This window comes from Puma concolor, chromosome B1 (assembly GCF_028749965.1).
Source record: "Puma concolor isolate L17-30 chromosome B1, mPumCon1.1.hap2, whole genome shotgun sequence".
Taxonomy (NCBI): domain Eukaryota; kingdom Metazoa; phylum Chordata; class Mammalia; order Carnivora; family Felidae; genus Puma; species Puma concolor.
Window position 1 is genome coordinate 11,188,116 of NC_141670.1, and position 18,524 is coordinate 11,206,639.

General features: G+C 37.4%; 2 long non-coding RNA genes across 12 annotated transcripts in view; one reads left to right on the forward strand and one right to left on the reverse strand.

Annotated features, from left to right (window-relative positions):
* The window catches only part of LOC147581459 (uncharacterized), a 62,847-nt gene that overhangs the window by 35,230 nt on the left and 9,093 nt on the right, over positions 1-18,524 (forward strand). For 6 of the 11 annotated variants that reach the window (XR_015249926.1, XR_015249925.1, XR_015249930.1 and 3 more), the window contains 5 exons: positions 1,090-1,204; positions 2,266-2,330; positions 5,456-5,718; positions 6,416-6,474; positions 18,226-18,425. This is a non-coding gene — a long non-coding RNA (uncharacterized LOC147581459). The remainder of the gene's footprint in view (positions 1-1,089; positions 1,205-2,265; positions 2,331-5,455; positions 5,719-6,415; positions 6,475-18,225; positions 18,426-18,524) is intronic. The other 5 variants (XR_015249929.1, XR_015249932.1, XR_015249933.1 and 2 more) reach the window with 5 other exon arrangements.
* LOC147581460 (uncharacterized) overlaps positions 746-18,524 on the reverse strand; it is a 111,162-nt gene continuing 93,383 nt past the window's right edge. The window contains exon 3 of the long non-coding RNA XR_015249936.1: positions 746-1,149. This is a non-coding gene — a long non-coding RNA (uncharacterized LOC147581460). The remainder of the gene's footprint in view (positions 1,150-18,524) is intronic.

The window sequence follows — 18,524 nt, forward strand, 5'->3', positions numbered from 1 at the left end:
TCACGGTGCTTAAAATCTTTTCATTAGGGGCGCCTGGGTGGCTCGGTCGGTTAAGCGTCTGACTTCGGCTCAGGTTATGATCTCACGGTCCGTGAGTTCGAGCCCCGTGTCAGGCTCTGTGCTGACAGCTCAGAGCCTGGAGCCTGTTTCAGATTCTGTGTCTCCCTCTCTCTCTGCCCCTCCCCTGTTCATGCTCTGTCTCTCTCTGTCTCAAAAATAAATAAACGTTAAAAAAATTAAAAAAAAATCTTTTCATTAAATATCCCTATGCAAATATATTATTAATAAACATTTCAAATTAATACATATCTCATATCAAACAATATTTGACTATTACACATTTGATTCAAGATTTGTTCAGCCAATACTTATACCAACTATCAAAAATTCATGTTCATAATTCGTGTGTGTGTATATCTATATATAGATATATATATAGATACACAAATTCTACACTCCCTGTTTTTAAAGATGCATCACTCTATTGTCTTTCACTGATTATTTTGCTTTTAAATCATTTCTTCTGGTCAGTCATTTTGTCTTGATACCTGCTGGCACATTGATTAGTTTGTGACACATCAAAAATAAAAAAAGTCAGAAAAAGTGTAGAGTGAAGAAATATGGTAACAGAACTAAACGAGTTTGCTCCTTGGTGAATCACAGATAGAAACCATAGCAGGTAGAGTTGTTGCACAAAGCAAACTATTTGCAGCAAACAAGGAGATCATGGAAAATAACTGCCACAACTGTGATTTACCAAACAAAGGTAAATGGGTTCCTTTTATTTAGGGTTAGGGATAAATACTTACAAAGGGAGGCCTTGTTCATCATTTGTAGAGGCAGGCGTAGCATTGCTCCTGTGACTTAAGGAAACATGCCAATCAATGCATTGGATGTCATGTAAATGAGGCTTGTGCCTTGGGCAGAGATCTTAGTATTATAGTGACATAAAGGTAACTGTTGGGAACTCCAGGAGTCACTTCGTGGTCTATCTGTGCAGGCCTGAGTTGGCATTAAGTTCAAACTGGTCTGGGTGGTCTGGGTCGCTGGAGTTCCTCCTCCAGGTGGTGGTTATTGCTTCCGGGGTAGTTTTGATTTCCACAGGGGATGCTTTGCCTGTATGGTCTTTCGCCACAGTGACAAGATAAACTGGCAAGAAGAGATTACAGAAAATTACAGGACAAAGATCGGTGGGTACAAGCAGGTGAGCTGTAAAGGTCATGTCTTGGGGTGTAGCTGGTGACAATATTATAGCAAAAGAAGTTTTTAAGTGTCATTGCAGGAGCATATATTAAAAGAGGCTGTGGCCTGAAAGCTCAGAGAGAGAAAAAACTGAGAGGGTTGGGGTGGGAGGTCAGGACATAGCAATTATTCTGCATTGTTCACTTCAACTTATTAACCACTAAGTTCCCTGGAAAGAAAATACACACTTGGTTCCTATGAATTGCTGGAGCTGTACTTCACATTTTTGTCATCATTTGATAAATAGTACAGTTAAAACATGCATCAGTGTTTTACCTTTCTTGACATTTTAGACACATAGCATTTGGAAAAAGAAACTAATTATAGAAACGTTCTCTTGATTAACCCGAAGTATTTTAGTAAAACAATATCTTGACTAAGCCACATAAATCATAACTCTTAATGTTTTTATCAATGGAGATCATGTATATTTTTACTGAGTCCAAATCAATAACAGAAATAAATTAATGATGAAGTAGCAAAGACCATATGGTAAATTCAATTAAATTAATTAAGAATTTAATTAGAAACATGGGGCGCCTGGATGGCGCAGTCGGTTAAGCGTCCGACTTCAGCCAGGTCACGATCTCGCGGTCCGTGAGTTCGAGCCCCGCGTCGGGCTCTGGGCTGATGGCTCGGAGCCTGGAGCCTGTTTCCAATTCTGTGTCTCCCTCTCTCTCTGCCCCTCCCCCGTTCATGCTCTGTCTCTCTCTGTCCCAAAAATAAATAAACGTTGAAAAAAAAAATTAAAAAAAAAAACAAAAAAAAGAATTTAATTAGAAACAAACATGTGCCTAGTAGTCTATTAAATATTGAAGGGCACACAAAGGAAGCACAGGGTACAGAACATGTTCTCCAGATACATACAACAGCACTTGAAAAATACATGAGATACACACCTGAAATAATTAAGGTTAAGGTAATTCAGAACTTTGGAATTGGAGTGACATGGGTAAAAAACTTAGAACCCCAGCTTCTAAATCTTTAACTTTGGGCATATTGCTTGAATTCTTTAATCCTCAGGGCCTCAACTATACAATGGGACTATGAACAAACACATCAATGGATTGCTTCAAGAGTAAAATGAGGTATGAATATAAAATAGTTTATGAAATACCCATCATACTGTAGATATTTTTAAAGTGGTAAAACGTGAAAATATGGTGGTTCATTCACCTCACACGGTAATGGCTACATAGTATCTAACCATATAGAGATGCAATGATACGGATATTAAGAGGAAAGACTACATCTGTGTACAGCATGATGCTATATGAAATGGTATAAAAATGATTTTTCGGATAGGTTGAAATTATAGGTGATATTTATTTTATGTTTTATTTTGTCTATATACTCTTCAAATTTTTTGGAATAGTTTTTGTAACAGTCATGGATTACTTTTTAACCAAGAAATTGAGTAGTGAATGAGATACATTGTACTTGTCAGTGTTCTCATGAAGTAGAACCAACTGGAGAGAGAGAGAGAGACAGAGAGAGACAGAGATTGGTTGATTGACTGATTATGAGGAACTTGCTCACACAATTATGGAGGATGAGAAGTCTCATGATATTCCATCTGTAAGCTGAAGACTAGCAAAGCCCGTAGTCTATCGTCCATACACTCTGTGTCCAAAGGCCTGAGAACCAGGGGACCCACAGGTGTCAGTCAGCCCCAGGGGCACACGAGAATGGTGATCCAGATTCACTGTTAGCTGAAACACAAATTATGCTTTCCTCCAACTTTTCATTCTATCAGGCTTTCAGTGGTTTGGATCCCGTCCACTCACACTGGAGAGAGCAATCTGCTTTACTCAGTCTACCAATTCAAATGCTACACTCAACCAGAAACACCAATAATAGACATACCCAAAAATGTTAAGCCAACTTCTCAGCACCCTGTGATCCAGTCACACTGACACATAAAATTATCCTTCACATATATTGCACAGACATGATATTTTAAGAACAATTAGGTATGGAAAATTTACTATCAGAGAATAAATACTATCTCTTCCACCTTTCTGTAGTTGTAAGAAGGTTATGCATGTAGGGCATAAGCTTGAAAGCACTGGATATAGTGATGGCTCCCTCTTTGAAATATTTTGTATTAGTCTTCTAGGGCTCCCATAATACAATATCACAGATTGGGTAGACTAACTAGCAGAAACATTTTTAATCACAGTTCTGGAGGTTAGAAGTCCAAGACCAATGTGCCAACAGAGTTAGTTTCTGGTGAGATTCTCTTTCCGACTTCTAGATGTTTGCCTTCTCGTTGTGCACTTACGTGTCCTTTCTTCTAGGGAAATGGGGAAAGGAGATCTTTGGTGTCTGTCTTTTCTTATACGGATACTAGACACACCAAATTTGGGCCTCACAATTATTGTCACTTAACCTGACCTATCTCCTGAAAGGTCCTGTCTCCAAATACAGCCACACGGGGGGATAGAGCCCCAACATGTAAATTTTGGGGGGACATAATTCAGTCCATGACATCTTTATTGATTTAAACTTCTATAAGACACAATCTCTTTTGATGTCTCTTATTCTTTTACCAAACCATGATACTGACTTTGTGGGTGTGCAAAATGTGTGTAGGTGCACAGAGTATCCTACTAGAAAGAATCCCATGATTGTTTATATTCTTTGCTGTTGTTGTCCTGAAGTTATTAGTAATTTTTATTAATGAATTTTGTTTTATACAGCAGGTTTTGGTTCCCAGGAAAATTAGGTGGAAGGTGCAGAGATTTCCTAAACACCCTCATCCCTGCCCACACACAGTTTCCTCCATTTATCACTATCCCCCACTAGAAGATGAATCTATTACAATTGACTAAACTACACTGACACATCATTATCACTCACAGTCCATACTTTATGTAAGGTTTTCTTTTGCTTTTGTATATTCTATGGATTTTGACAAATTATATAATGACATGTACCCACCATTCTCCTATCGTGCAGGATAGTTATACAGCCCTAAAAAATTTTTGTGCTGCCTATCCATCCCTCCCTTCCCCCAACCCCTTGATGGTCACTGATCTTTTCACTGTCTTCGCAGTTTTGTTTTTCCAGAGTATCATGTAGTTGGAATCATACAGTATATAGCCTTCTCAGATTGGCTTCTTTCACTTGATAATATATATTATATATTTCCTCTATGCTTTTTCATGGCTTGATAGCTCATTTCTTCTTATCAGTGGATCATATTCCATTGTCTGAATATACAAAGTTTATTTATCCATTTTCCTACTGAAAGATATCTTGGTTGCTTCCAGGTTTTAGTAGTTTGTTTGTTTTTCCATAAGACTTTTAATATTTGACTCCACTCTCTTCTTGCTTGCATGGTTTCTAGGAGAAATTGTACACAATTCTCTTTGTTCCTTAAGTTTTTTCCCCTTCTAACTTTGTTCAAGATTTTTTCATTATCTTTGATTTTCTGAAGTTCAAGTATGATTTGCCTCAGTATAGCTTTTTTTCTTTTTACATTTATCCTTCTTGGTGTTGTCCTTAAGATCTCTGCAGATCTTCCTAGATCTGCAGTCAGGTGTCTGACATTAATCTGAGGACATTTTCAGTCATTTATTGCTTCAATTATTTCTCCTGTTCTTTTTCTCTGGCATTCCAATTTATGCATTTCGTGCCTTATGTAGTTGTCCCACAATTCTTGGATATTCTTTTTTTTTTTCCAAATACTTTTCTCTTTGCAGTTTTTGAAGTTTCTATTGTCTAATCCTTGAGCTCAGTCATGCCCAAACTTTTCCTGTGTCCAGCAAAGACATTCTTTTTTACTACACTGTGTTTTAATGTCTAGCATTTCTTTTTTATTCATTCCCAGAATTTCTGTTCACATTATCCATATGTTCTTGCGTGTTGTCTATGTTGTCCTTTCAAGTCCTAGCATATTAATCATAGTTTTAAGAAAATCTCATATCTGTTTAATTCCCAATTCCTTGCCAATATCTGTCTCTGGTTCTGATGGTTGTTCATTTTCTTCAGACTCTGCATTTTTCCTCTGAGTGTGCCCTGGGATTTTTGTTGAAAGGTGTATATGATCTGCGTGAAAGAAACTGCTATAAATCTTCGTTTACTAATGCAGTAAAGTGTGGGGGAACGGGATGTGTTCCGTAATCCCATGATTAGGTGTCAGGCTTTTGGTGGGGCAGTGTACCTGAATTGTAAACTTCACCAGTGCTGCTCTTCTTTGCTCAAATAGGTGAGACGCAGTGGCTGAAGTTCACTGAAGCAGTGTTTCCCCTCCCCCCCACCCCCCCAGAAAACGGCTAGAGGGGGCTGAAGTCGGGGAGCTCCTTGCTTGCAAGTGTCAGACTCCAGTGAAAGTGTCTCCTCAGAGCAAGTTTTGTTGAGAACAGTCAACTTTGGTGTATTTCGGAACGACTCATTTTCCCCTCTGCTCACCAGAACCCTGAGGGGATTTTTCTACAGGATTCACTGGGAGGCCTGGTGCAGCTCCGAGAGGTAAAACTGGGTCCCCCTGGAGCTTTTCCTCTCTCACACTTGTCTACACGGAGACTCCAGCAATTTGCCAATTACAGTTGCGGTTTTCCAGCCCCAGTACCGGTTCCTGTGCAGGTTTCTGCGCGTGGCTTTCTGGTACCATAGTGGTGATTCTCTGTATCCGCTTGTCTCTCACTCTCTCTGATTTTGCAGGCAAGAGTTTGCCCTGGGAATCTGACTTTTCTGAAAGATCTATGAAGAGGCTGCTTTTTAGTTTGTTCAGGTTTCTTACTTGTCATTATGATGGAGTGAAGACTTCCACGCTTTGTAAATGCTGGACTGGAAACCGGAAATCATTCAAGTTCTCAGCAATTTTTTTCACAAGGGGCCCACATTTTTGAGTACTGCAACTTGTGTAGGACAGACCGTTAGGGTGCTCAGAGGCTCTCTCCTGCCTGCTTCCTCTCTCCCTTCCTGTTTTTTTCTGACTCTCATCCATACAACTGTCTAACCATCTGTCCTCTGCTGACTTCTCCCAGATGCACTATTCCCAACTGCCTACTTGGGATCTTGATTCTCATATCTAGTAAAATTCCAAAATATTTTCCTTGGAGATTTGTCATCATCATCACGAGGATCACCATACACATAATCACACAATCAAAAACAAACAAAAGTCTGAGAATCTTTTTATGTTTAATTCTTGTATTCCCTTTAGATTCTCCATCCGATTTAAGAGAATGTCCTTCCAGCTCTACCTCCAAACTCAATCCCAAGGTAGGCCACATCTCATCCTTTCTATTATTCTGGCATTAACTGCTATGAGTAATCAGGCCACACATAGTATGAACCCATGTATATGAGGTGTCCACAAAAAAACAAATGTATAGAGACCAAAAGCAGAGTAGTAGTTGCCTGAGGTTTGGGATGGGAATGGAGATTAACTGCAGGTGGACATAATGGACCTTTGGTGGGATGTGAGGGGGAGGGTACTCTACAACCAATTCATGATGATGGTTAAACTGTTGGGTAGTTACTAAAAGTCAATGATTTGTACACTTGAGATGAATAAACTTGATGATATATAAAATATACCTCAACAAAGCTATTGAAAAATAAATCCTTAATCTGGTCCTTTTCTCCTAAACCTGTATATAGAATGTATTCTCTACTCGACTGCCAGAATAAAAGTTCCATCAGTCACTCTTTGTCAGGTTTCCATTTTGTACTCCACTACAGTCTCAGTGCACTTGGCTGCTTTTGATTCATGTTTCTTGAACTAGCAAACATCATTCCTGACTTGGGCTATGCTCATATCTGTTGTTATCTTGGCTCATTGGTTGGTGTCTTCTCATTATTCAAGCGTAATATCAAAACTCAAAAGAGCTTCCTACATAGCTTAGCTAAATCGCTCCCTCACTTTATCCTAGTTTTCTTCATACCAAATATTGGTCTCCTAAATTCTTCTTTCTGTGTTTATGTTTATGTCTTTAGATTTGCTTCTTCCATCAGAATGGAAGTTCCTTGAAAGCAGGGATTCTGCTTATTGGTTCACCATGAAATTCCTAATGCTAAGATTAGTAGCTGTTACAGGTTAGGGGCTTCCATACTTCCTGACTGACCTTAGAAATGAAGCCTAATAGTGAATTCAAAAGACACCTTTAATTGTAGAAGAAAAAAGATTTAAAAAGAAATCTAAGACACAGAGCTGCACATCTTTTCCTAAATACTGTGTCATTTTTCATAACATTCATAATATAAATGGGTCTTTAAAATGTTACCCATGCCAGACTTTTTTACCCACATTCCTCATCATTATAATTTTAATACTACTACTTACCAAGCGTGGCATGTTCTAGCCTCAAACTGCTTTATAAATGATAACTGACATTAATTAATTAGTCATTATCAATTGATTTGTTGAATTAATCTCATTTCTAAAATTTCATTTTTATTAAAGATAATTAAGAAGGTGTCCAAACAGGATCTCAAGCCATATCTAATCATATCTCCTGTGCATATATTGTGTCTCAGTAAGAAATTGGAAATTCTTTTTTTCTGTATATTTCTAAATTAGTGCAGTTAAAGTGACCTTCAGCTAACACCTAATTTATTCATAGTCTCTCACTTTTCTTTCTAGATCTCAAAAATCTTAAAAATGTCCTATGATAATACATGTTCTTCTCATAGTCCAAAAAGCTCACAGGCAATCAGAATAAATTCACTATTTCACTTCCTTATCTTTCAAAGTATCTTGAATTTTTAGTTTTATTAATAATGTTTAGAAAGCATTTCTGCATTTTATCATACTATATTTTATCCTCAGATTTGGGATATCAGTAAATAACAACAACAAAAAAAAACCCAATCCACATTTACTTTTTTTTTTTTCAACGTTTATTTATTTTTGGGACAGAGAGAGACAGAGCATGAACGGGGGAGGGGCAGAGAGAGAGGGAGACACAGAATCAGAAACAGGCTCCAGGCTCTGAGCCATCAGCCCAGAGCCTGACGCGGGGCTCGAACTCACGGACCGCGAGATCGTGACCTGGCTGAAGTCGGACGCTTAACCGACTGCGCCACCCAGGCGCCCCCTACTTTTTATATATAATGCTACACAGAGAACTTCTAACCCCCAGCAACAAAATATCAACAAAGTATGAAAGAAGAGAACTCATCTTTTCACTAGTATTTCCAAAGTATTTAATACTTTCATGTTCTTCATTAAGTGAGATAAGAAGATACTTTAAACACTGTAAAACCCATCCTAAATATGTTTTATATCATTTAAGTAGTATGAACTATAGTAAAATAGTAACACTCCCCGAATGGCAGGTTAAAAGTCTCAGTACTTATGTTTGCTACCTTTATTTTTTAAATTTTTTAATGTTTATTTTTGAGAGACAGCATGAACAGGGGAGGGGCGGGGCAGAGAGAGAGGGGGGGAGACAGAATCCAAAGCAGGGTCCAGGCTCTGAGCCTTCTGCACAGAGCCTGATGCACAGCTTGAACCCATGCACCATGAGATCATAACCTGAGCGGAAGTCAGACAGTTAACTGACTGAGCAACCCAGGTGCCCCTTGTGTTTGCTCTCTTATCTCTGTCAGTTATAGCAAAACTGAATAGGATTCGAACTATTCTATGGAGATCTATTGTCAACATACCAAAAATAACAAAATGTCATAAATGACGTGGCTGAGCCAACAACAAAATAGTATAAAACAATATTTTCTTGTATTCCTTTAAAAAAATCTAGCTTTAAATTTAGTGTCTTATCATTTGCACATGTGGGTGACCATATTCACAGTACAACCTGAAGTCTACTTTGATGTAGGCATTCCCCCCCCATCGTCTGCTTTTATAATCTTTTTCACTCAAATTCCAACCAAACAAAAAAAATTTTACAAAGTTCATGTTAGTGTATCAAGCAATATTTCTGGTTGAAAGTAGGTTCGCTAAATACAATTTTGTGTTACCTGTTTAGAACAATTGGAAACCGACTTAGTTGAATGACTGAATATATTTTTATCTTAATTTGTTATTAAAGGGAAAAATTCCTATAAGCAGTGTTACTGCTTTTTCTCTGAATATAGCACATAATGTATATGAATAATGTGTATTCGTATCCTTTCCTATTTGGTCTCCATTTAAATCAGTTATACTCTTTATAAGGTGAACCACACAGTTTTGAATATATGGTCGTATGTTTTAGTTGCAATGTAAATTTATATATTAAGGGAGTTACTAGGGTGGAAAATTTATTATTAGTTTTACTATCACCATTTACAATAATGGCAAGAGTATGTATTAGTTAGTTTCCTAGGGCTGCTATAACAAAGCAGCACAAGCTGGAGCTTTGAAAACACCACACATTTATTCTTTGACAATTCCAAAATCAAGGTTGGTGTTGGTGTCATTTGAAGACTCCGAGGGAAGATCTGTTCCATGCCTCTGTCCTAGTTTCTGGTGGTTGACAGAAGTTTTTGGTGTCCTTTGCCTTATAGATGTATCCATCCAATCTCTGCCTCCATGTTTTCATATTCAAATTTCCCGTTTCTTAAAAGAGCATCCTTCATACTGGTTTAGAGCCCAAGCCAATGCAGTTTGACTTGACTACACCTGTAAAACCCTATTTCCAGATAAGGTTACATATTGAGGTTATGGGTAGATGTGAATTTGGGGAGAGGGCACTGTTCAACCCGGTCCTCTCCACCTTCTGTCCCCCCACCAATCCAAGTCCTTCTCATGTGCAAAATACATTTACTCAATCTCAACATCCCTAAAAGTCTTAACCCATTCAAGCATTAACTCTGAATTTAAAATATCATTTAATATCAACTCAAAAATATTCCAAATCTTATAAAATCAGATATAAGTGAGCCTCTGCATATTGCGCATCTGAGGACAAAATTCCTTTTTGTTCAGTGATGAGGAAAACTAGAAAACCAGTTATCTGCTTCCAAGATACAGTTATGGGACAGGGATGGAATATAGATTCCCATCCCAAAAGGGAGAAACTGAAACAAACAAACAAAAATATATATATAGGGGTTACTGGTCTAAAGCAAGCGTGTATCTCATAAGAGCAAATTCCAATAGGTCTCTAGGCCTGAGAGTCATCTCACATGGCTTGATGCTCTGCCCTCTCAGCCCTGGGACAGCCCACAGTCCTGGCCATCCAAGGCGCCAGACTTGTCTTTTCTGGCCTCAGCATCCTTGTCTCTGGTCTCAGCATCATTCTTCATTTTGTCCCATCTCCCTCCTTTTTAGTCTAGGCCAGTAATGTAGCTATAAAATTCTCAGAAGCCTTATTATTTTTTTTCTGGGCTGTCAAGGGGATCCATACCATCAAATATGAGGATTCTCCACAGATCCCTCCTGGATAATCCCATCTCTATTCCTGGCTTCTGCAGAGAAGCTTATTGGATCCATAAGTCACATTCCTCATCTCTTTAGTGAAGATTGCCCAGATACACCCTTGGGTTTGTTTCCCAGGCCTACTGTCCTGATATACTGGGAAATTTTCAAGTCGTCAAGTGCTGATAACTTCGTGCTTTTCAGTTTCTCTCTTTCCTCTCACATTTCACCCTAAGCAGCAAAGACAAATCAGGCTTCATCGTCTCCACACTGCTTGGATAGTTCCTCAGCTAAATATCCAAGTTTGTTACTTACATGATCTACTTTCCACCCAACAGAAGTTAATTCAGTCACATCCTCTGCTACTTTAAAGCAAAGGATCATCTTATTCCAGTGTCCAATAACATGTTTCTCATTTGTGTCTGAGACCTTACCAGAAGCACTTGAACATATTTCTGGCAGCATTCGGGTAGTGATAATACACATTCTCCTCAGATAACAGACATTTTCTCTACATCTCTTCTAACTTCTTTTTGAGACCTCACCAGAATTGCCATTAACATCAATTTTTTAAAAAATTTTTAACAATTATTCATTTTTGAGAGAGAGCGAGCGAGCATGAGTTGGGGAGAAGCAGAGAGAGAGGGAGACACAGAATTCAAAGCAGGCTCCAGGCTGTGAGCTGTCAGCACAGAGACCAGCACTGGGCTCGTACTCATGAACTGTGAGATCATGACCTGAGCCAAAGTCCAACACTTAACCAATTGAGCCACCCATGTGTCCCAACATTATTTCTAAAAACAATCTCTTTAAGGCTATCTCGGTATCTCTATCCTAAGCATCAAAATTCTTCCAGCCTCTACCTATTACCAATTCCAAAGCCACTTTCACATTTTCTGTACTTGTTGCAGTTCTACCCAACTGGCTAGTACCAATACCTTTATGTTTCCATGGGCCTTTATAACAAAGTCCAACAAACCAGGGGGTTTAAAACAACAGAAACGTATTCTGTTACAGTTGAGCGGCTCAAAATCCAAAATCAAGGTATCAGCAGGGTTGGTTCTATCTGAAGACTGTGAGGTAGAATCTGCTCAATGCTTCTTTTCCTAGTTTCTGGAAGCTGTCAGAAATTCTTGGTGTTCCTTGCCTTGTAGATCCATCATCCCAATCTCTGTTTATATCATCATGTTTTGTTTTCCTTCTGTGTCTATATGTCCAGTTTCCTGCATTTCTATGTAGGAATCCACTTTTCATAATTTGAGAATGCACTATTCAACCCAATACAGCATATTTTATGGAAACAGATAAACCCGATAAGATGATATATTCACCGAATAGCTGAAAATTTAACTGTTATGTCAACTCAATATTTGGAACTGTGTCAATGTAATTCCTTGAATTTGAAGAAAGTGACAAAAAATGACATAAAATAATTTGGTGCCTCGACTTTCTATAAAACCATCATTATAATATGAATGCCTACTTTACTAACAGAAATTACTACTGATCACTAGTGACCAAACAAAAAGTTAAATATTAAAATTTAACTGGTAAACTTGAATTGATCAGTAACTTACCTTTGAATATTACAAGTTTTATCCTATTTACTTCTCATTCCCCTTCCCTAACCCACATAAGCTATTATTTAGTCCATTTTAACAACTAGGGAAATTAAAGGTCACAAAGATTTAGTTCTTGATTAATGCGGGAATGAGGAGACAGATCTGTTTAATGGCATGTTTTAGCATGCTAAACATGATTATTTTACTACAATCTTCTTCAAGAATTTTTGCTTTGTGCTATTTCCTTTATTATTAAATCTTCTAGTCTTACATAAATTTTATCATCATAAATTCCTTTATGATTCCTTTAACTTGAAGGCAGTCTTGCATAACATCTACTGGAGAAAGGATGGTAGCTTTGGTACCATTCAACTTTCATTAACAAAATATTAATGAAGGCCATATAATGTATATGCTGATATAGAAATTTATATCTAGGCAGGCTTACAATTATGGTTTTATCAAAGAAATTATTTAAGAGTCAGTCTCATATTCACTATGTATTAAAAAAGGAACCAGGCTTTGGGCAAAGAAGACTGTTCATCAGAATTGAAAGTAAGATTCATGTCATTATTAGTGTTTTCCTTGGGGCCATGGTGCTTGTAACTGCAGTGTCTTCTGTCCTTTCTTCATTGTGTTCTTGGAAAATGGGAGTAAGTGGGGGAGTGGGCCCATGGTGGGGGCTCTGGAGGAGGATAAAAATAGAATTTGTGGATTTATCTACCAGTCAGAAATTTTCTTTAGTAGCTTAAAGTGACTGATGACCATGATTATTACATTAATTTTCATGACACCCTTGGGCAACAGTCTGAAGTATCATTTTCGCTATTTTTAGAGAGAGAAACGTAAGATTCTCAGATTAAATAACTTTGCACAGGGCAAACAGGTCCTGAAGCGGGAACAATGTTCCCACGACAGGACTTAAGTCGACTCTTTTGTAAAAGTACAGGAAATCTTTCACCAAAGGCAGAATTGTAGTTGCAGATGGGCCTCTTAACGTCCCATAGGCTTCCAACGCGGTGCACAATAGACAGTCTGAACATCTGGATTCAAATCCAGTATCTACCTCGATTATTTCTTAACCAGCGCACGACTTTATGCAAGTTACTTAACTTCTCTGAGCCTCAATTCCTACCTAACACCTTCACTTCACTGTGTTTTTGCGACTGACTGAGCGCATATATACCTGAAAACACTAAGCTCACAGTTTGGCACATAACAGGCGCTCCTGGAAACATCCACGTCAGTTCATTACATCCACGCATGCCTCCAGGACACAAGATTGCAAGTCACAGTTAGAAGTCTATTCCTACCTTTAATGACCCTCAGATTAAGTCTCTGAAAAACATTTATTTAACAAGCCTGTTGTTCTCAGCCTGGCATGCTTGAAGTACATTAAAAAGCACCTGTTTGGCTCTTGCAGAAAATCAGGACTGAAGAATGACTAACCTCGTAAGCCAAGCAGAGTCAGGAAATGCTACTAGCGTGTATTTCAAACTGGAATTGATGTTTGCTCCATAAAGCAGGCAGGCTACAGTGTAAGTCTCAAATATAGTAAACCGTCAACAAGATGTTAAGGGTAGAAGAAAAGCGTCATATAAATATCAGAGCACTTCTGGTGGAGAAGTGATGCAGACCCAGAAATTACAGCTTGAGTGGTTTTAGGCACTTTATTCCACTAAGGATTGAAAGTGTAATTATTAAACATTTGTGAAGTTTCTTCATAGAATATTAACGTAATACTCTTAAACATTTCATTGTAGAAATCTAGGCTCCATTCTAGCAATCCTAAAACTTGAATGTAGGTTTGGTTTTTTTTTTTTTTAATTTTTTAAAAAGTTTTTATTTATTTTGAGGGAGAGAGAAAGAGAGCTTGAATGGGAGAGGGGCACAAAGAGAGAAGGAGACAGAGAATAACAACCAGGCTGGACACTGGCATTGCGGAGCCGGACGTGGGGCTCACAACCATGACCTGAGCTAAAAACAAGAGTCTGTCGCTTAACTGACTGAGCCACCCAGGGGCCCCTAGATTTGAAAATAGTTTTAAGGTAGTAATGATCAGGGGAAAATATTTTAAGTATCTTTTATCTATGAAGTATACTTTATTGACTGATCCTTCAAACTGTACTCTTGAGTTAAAATTATAACATAGACATTAATTCCTCTCCCACAAATATTAGGTTTAATTTTACATGATGGATTTTACAACAATAAAGGCATCTTCATTTTGCATTTTTTGAATATTTGAAGCTTCTCTTAGAAATGTTTTCCTCCTTTAAAAAGTCTATCAAATGCACATGCCTATCTTTCATACAACATTTCCTTATTCTTATGTAGAGAGAAGACAATAAAATATAACTGTCACTCTTTTGGGATGTTGTTTTAGGGTTCAACAACAACAGACAGACAAAAGACATCAAAAATACCTTTGTAGCTAAGTCCAAAAGGAAATATTTTCAGGCAGGGTAGACAGGAAATACACCATGCAAATTACAGAGTGAAAATGCCTTGGTTAAGAGTGGTGCATGCATTCACGGAGCCCCCATCAAGAGCTGATTCTTGGCTTCTTGTCAGGCTTTGCCTGATCATCTAGGGGTGGTTCTCACCTCAGAGCTTATCTGCAACTTAAGTGCAATATATGTTGATTTAAAAACCATTTCAGAGCTATGATTTTTTCCAAGGAAGTTTAGTTTGTAATTAAGTCCTTGTTTCTGGGAATCAAGTTTGCATATTAAAAAATTTTAAAAAATGAGCATTAACAATTAAAACTATCATTATAGATTAATACCATTCCCAATATATTCATAGATCAAATAGATTAAATGTGTCTTAACATAAGTACTTGTCTATCACACTAAAAGCAAAAAAAAAAGTATGTGAATAGAATAAATTATTTCCAAAGAATCAAAAGTTAACTACCCTTTGTTATATTTAATAGAACCTGTGAATTGCATATTTGCTTGTATTCTTGAGTTATTTACATGGGGGCCAATAACTTAAAAAAATTCTGGAAGGCATAATGCTGGTGATGACTAGGGCAGGTGTGAAGAATAAAAGACTAAATCCTGTGTCAAACCTATTATATACCCAGGAGAGTCTTTGTCTGGCAAAGAAATTGAATGTAAATATGAAAACAAACGGTTGTCATATATAGTGGCAATATAATAAATCCTTTATCCATGAATTTATCTAAGCTTTTATGAACCTATTTATATTTTCAGTACTCACCACGTTTTAATATAATAAACACCATAGATTTGCTACCAGTAAAACCTTAAGGAGATCGGTTGTCCACATCTCAAAAAACATGGTTATATATTGACACACACACACACACACACACACACACACACACACACACACACACTTTAAACACTTTCAATTGCTCTGCTGTCAATAGATCAGCCCAAGGATATACAGCAAAAAGCAATAGAGAGAGCCAGAAAGAGGGGGAGGAAAGAGGGAGGGAGGGAAAAAGGGAAGTGAAGGGAAAAGGAGGAAAAGAGGGAGGGAGGACGGGACGAAAAGATAGAAAAAGAAGGAATCTAATCCAAATTTCAAAGAGTACACCTAGTGTATTGTATTTTGCTGTTATAACTTGGAGGAAAAAAAAAGTCTCTTATGAGTTTATGAAGTCTATAAAAAAGGGACAGAATTTTTACACAAAAGCTAATAAACATGATAGAAAATAGAGGCAAAAAAAAAAAAAAAAAAAAAAAAAAAAAAAGCCAAGAAAGGAAAATGAAGACGCTACTGGTAATTTGGGACAGAAAGAAAAACTATAATAACTAGAGTATCATTAGACATGGCAGAAACCTTCCAACAAAGCCTGCCCTGATGCCTGAGGTGATTCACATCTCCAGGTGTGCACTGGGGTTGTGAATCCATTGAGGAAGAGAACAGAGAGCCGTGCTTCAAACCAGTGAATTGAGACTTTTCATAAGAAGGCAGGACAAGGTTCGACTGTTCTTGAATGTGCTGATCCTGCAGAATTCTAGAAGACAGAACATCTGGTAAATGGGAATTTTATCATTCTAGAGTATCCACATGTGTCCCATATTTACTCATTACTGCAAAGACCGTAGCTTTTGTTTGACTAACTGGCTTACCTTTAGTAAAAAATCATTTCAGAACCCTGAGCATGCCTAGGAACCGAAGAAGCAGGAAAGGACTCCGCTGCCAGGCAACTATGGAAGTAACTGGAAGAAGCAAGGGTGTTGTTGGAAGTACATTTGCTGTCCTCTTGCTCTCCGATTACTTCAGTCATTTCTTTGGTTTAGTTTGTGAAGGAGGGTCTTATTTAGAAGTTTTACTATTACTTCAGAAAATGTTTTGGGATAAACCATTTCATTGTCTGTGACTCCCATTCTTGAATTTATCTAAGTTAATGTTTTGATTCTGGCTTATACGTGTATTCTAGTCAAAGCAAAATATTAATGAAAATTTGAATATTGATTCTAAAATGTCTTCTATTGGAGCCGTCATTCCTCCTTGGTGTCACTACCACAGTCAGAAGACAGCATTGTGGTGATTAATGGAGATTCGTAATGCCTCCCTCCCTGTGGTATCTGGAAATTAGTCATTCCTTATCCCCCCCCCCCAGCTTGAGGGACACTCTGATATATGATGACGTAAACACTTATCATATTGTTTCATCACGACTCTCTGTGCCTCAGAAAAACCTAACAAGTGAGCTCTGTTAAGTAGCCTCTGAACTGTTCATCCTTAAATTCCAAGCGTAAAACGTGACAGAGCTTTCTGGATTTTAGCGTCTTTGTTTTTCCTTTAAGTAGGTTCAAGGAGAGCGATCAATTTTTATTAATGTTATTATGTATTAAATGTAAAAATAGGATATCAGAAATTAGTTTATTCAACCTGCTGAGACTTTAAATCTGTTTAAGTTTGGAAAAGAAATTTATATCTAGTGTTTTCTAGACACTGCTTCATTTTTAAACCCTTACAAGTTCGTACATCTTAAATTCCGAAATTTGAAAACCCCATTGTGTAGCACAGAGCATTTAAAAGGATTAAAAATTTACTTTTTGCCATTAAATGCAACTTGGTAGACATTAATTTTTCAGTTTTTCCCACTACTAACCCTTTTGTCAGGTACTAGGACAGAAAAGCCTTGTTTCTTAGTCTAGCATTTTCCACATTAGTATCAAACTAATCATCCACATAGACAAACGAGTGATTAATTTTTTCCAAATAAATTATTTGCTAAGATCCTTTTTATAAACTGTTAGTTTAAACCAAGATCAACTATTAGTATTGCAATAGGTGATAGTTTTCAAGAGTTCAATAAGCAAAATTCAGTCTGTCGGCTTTACAATTTCAACAAGATATAATTTATCAAAATCTTCTAAGATTCCTATAAACACTTATATCCACATATTCCTATTTCCCTTACCTCCATCCTTAAATAGAAGCTGAAATGGAACTTCTTTACTTACTAAAGATCAGCTCTTTATAGGGGGGGTATTTTATTTAAAACAGTTTAAATTTGCATAAAGGAAATGGTAAAAAATTGAAGCACCTAATCACTTCTCTTTTTCACCTTAAAAATGTAATTGCATCGGTAGTTCTTTTGTTTCACTGGGGTTTGTTTCTTTGGTTCTTCACTTATTTTCTGTTGGGGCATTTTCTATTTCAGGGAAGGGGTGATTACAAATTAATTCTGATAGGAATTTTGGCTGAGAAGTCTAAATTACACTATGGTGTAGAGCCATAAACATTTCTCTGGACTTCCATAAGATGGCGGCTTGACTTTGTTACAACAGCGTCCAAAAGAAAATGTGTCAGATTATGAGAAGTTGAAAAAGGCACTGAAAACATGGCATAAAGAGCTAATGTGGGCAGTGCTACTGATTAAGTATTTGAAGTGTACTTGGTGTTTATCTTTTCATGCTAACTTCATATGCAGCCACCGTAATAGGGCCATTTAGTGCCATCATGACTTTTCTTTTGATCCAGATGTCATATAAATTCAATTAATTTCAACAGTATCTAGGTCTTCAAAGACCATATGCTATCTCTGGGGAATGTCTGTGCAATCTACTTGCCAGCTGTGAAACCAGAGCTATGAACCAGCAATTTTCCGATTCACAGTTACAGCATTTATGGTCTAATACCACCATCCACATGAAGGAAGAACACAGACCTGCTTCACTCAATGTTTGGTGGAAGGATGTAGGCTGTGCAATAATCTGAATGATCTTACATTAGGCTTGCTTCATTGTGCCCTACCATCCCTAAGGTGCTCTGCCCCAGTGTATTTTGTGTGAGAAATTAGAAGTATGCATCACAAAGTAAGTACATGTCTCCTTTTAAGTGATTTATTGTGTTAATGTAACATAAACAACTTCTCTCTACAATGCATATCCCTTATTAGAGAATCCAAATATCTT